This window comes from Phyllostomus discolor, chromosome 4 (genome assembly GCF_004126475.2).
Source record: "Phyllostomus discolor isolate MPI-MPIP mPhyDis1 chromosome 4, mPhyDis1.pri.v3, whole genome shotgun sequence".
Lineage (NCBI taxonomy): Eukaryota > Metazoa > Chordata > Mammalia > Chiroptera > Phyllostomidae > Phyllostomus > Phyllostomus discolor.
In genome coordinates, this window is record NC_040906.2 from 87892675 (window position 1) to 87895149 (window position 2475).

Sequence of the window (2475 nt, forward strand, 5' to 3'; positions counted from 1 at the left end):
AAAAATAAAGAATAGGAGTTATATACAATATAAAAGTGTTATGCTAAAACATAGGCAAAATGGAAAAATTGTAGAAAATATGATAATCCAAAACTGACACACACAAAAAGAAATTGTTAACAGTCTTATAGCCATTAAAAAATTAAATGTATAATTTTAAACCTTCACACAAAGAAAATTCCAAGCCCCGATGGCAGTACTTGTGTATTTCTCCAGCCATGTAAGGAAGAAAATAATGCCAGTTCTACACAACAAAGGAAACACTACCTATCAGGTCAGAATAACCTTGACACCAAACCGGAGAAGACATTATGAGAAAGGAAAATTACAAGTTAACCTCACTTGTTAACATTGATTTGAAAATCCTAACCAAAATATTAGCAAACTTAATCTTGTAGTACATAATGATCAAATGCTGCTTATTCCAGGGTTGGTTTAATGTTAGAAAAATCAATGAATGACATCCATTCCATGAACAGAGTATAAAGGGAAAATCATGATCACTTTAGAAGTTAAAGAAAGAACATTTCATAAAACTCAACATCCATACATGCATTCATGATATTAAACATACTTCTGAAAACTCATAATAGAAGGAAACTTTCATAATCTGATAAACATTGCCTATAAAAAACACCTAGAGCAAATGTCATACTTAATGATGAGATGTTGAAAGCTTTCCCTTTGAGATTTGGAACAAGGCAAGGATGCACATGACTGCTGCCTGTACTGAAAGTTACACTCTAGACCCTGGAGAGATCTAAGCATAGAAGGGCAAGAAGAAAAGAGATTGAAGTCATAATGATTAGAAAGAAAAAAATGAAAATGTGTAATGATTTGTTGATGAAATGACTTGCAAATAGGAAATCCAAAGAATTTACAGTAAATTACTGGAATTAATAATGAGTTCAGCAAAGTTGCTGATAAAATTCAGTAAAAATAAATTGTATTTCTATATGTCAGTGACAAACAGAAAATGAAAATTTTAAATAGATACTGTTTAAAACAGAATAAAAATTTCTAATACCCAGAGCTACACCTAACAAAAAAAATAGGGAACTCTCCTTTGAAGAAAACTATACAAGGTAGAAGGATTTGTTCTACCAGAAATCAAGAATTTTTACAAAGCTGACAACCATTTTGGTAGTGTGGTGTTCTGCAGTAACAGACACACAGGTGGAGAGAACAAATGAAGACTCGGAAATGGACCCATGCATATTTGGACAATTGATTTATGATAAACATGGTGCTGCACAGCAGTGGGAAAAGGAATTTTCAATCAGAAGATTGGATCAACTAGATATGAATATGGGGGACAAAAGAGAAACTTGCCTCATACCATGCACAAAACTTGCTTCCCTGTCTCATACCATGCACAAAAATTAATTCCAGGGGAACTGTAGGCCTAGATATAAATGGGGAAACAATATATCTTTCAGAAGATAATTGAGAATATCTATGTCCTTAAAGTAGGGAATATTTCTTAAATAGGACACAAAGCAATAATTATAAAGGAATGAATCGATAAACTGATTCATTAAACTAATAACTTCTAGTCATCAAAAGATTCATTGAAAGAGTGAAAAGGTAAGCTACCGAGTATGAAAATATATTTGTAATACATTTAACCAACAAAGAGCTGAATATCAAAATATGTAAAAGAAAAACTCTTGTATGTAAATAAGAAAAAAACACTCTTCAAGGGGACAATAAGCTAACAGTTTGCAAAACTAGATATCCAAGGAAAAGTTTAAGGAAAGTTGCTCAGCCCCAAGAGTAACTAGGGAAATGCAAACGGAAACCACAGAGCCCTGACTGGTGTGGCTCAGCTGGTTGGGCATCGTCCCCCCAAATAAAAGGTCACTGGTTGGATTCCTTGTCAGGGCACAATATGGGTGGCAGCTTTGTCTCTGGTTGAGGATAGGAGAAGCAACCCACCACACTGATGTTTCTCTCCCGTTCTTTGTCCCTCCCTTCCCCTCTCTCTAAGAATAAATAAATAAAATCTTAAAACATACACACAGGGTGCAAACTTGATGACTAACTCTGCATGATGTTGCAGAAGTGAAGAGAACCAGGTTTGTTAAAGTAATTGTGGTGACAGAAATGTATTGGCCTCAGAAGCTACTGAGGTGGTCCATTCTATCCCAGGACAGTGTAAAACACACACACACACACACACACACACACACGCACGCATGCACACGGAGATACTTCAGCTCCCACCCACCAAGATAACTAAAATTAAAAGGCCAAGCAATACCAAGAATGGAGCAATGGGCATTCTTTTTTAATTTTTTTCAGCTTTCAAGTTTCTGTTATTTTTTGTTTTTTTAAAAAAATATATTTTATAGATTGTGCTACTACAGTTTTCCTATTTTTTCTCCCTCTATTCCCCTTTCCCCTGCACCTCCCTTCCACAAGCATTTCTCCCTCCATCCTCTTATTTCATGTCCATAGGTCATATACATAAGT

The 2475-nt window shown here is 34.9% G+C and overlaps 1 non-coding gene across 1 annotated transcript; it reads left to right on the forward strand.

Moving 5' to 3' along the window:
- The first annotated feature begins 2025 nt into the window (after positions 1-2025).
- LOC114514385 lies at positions 2026-2158 on the forward strand. The gene has a single exon (XR_003686043.1). It is a non-coding gene; the product is annotated as a small nucleolar RNA SNORA66 (small nucleolar RNA).
- Positions 2159-2475: the final 317 nt, after the last annotated feature.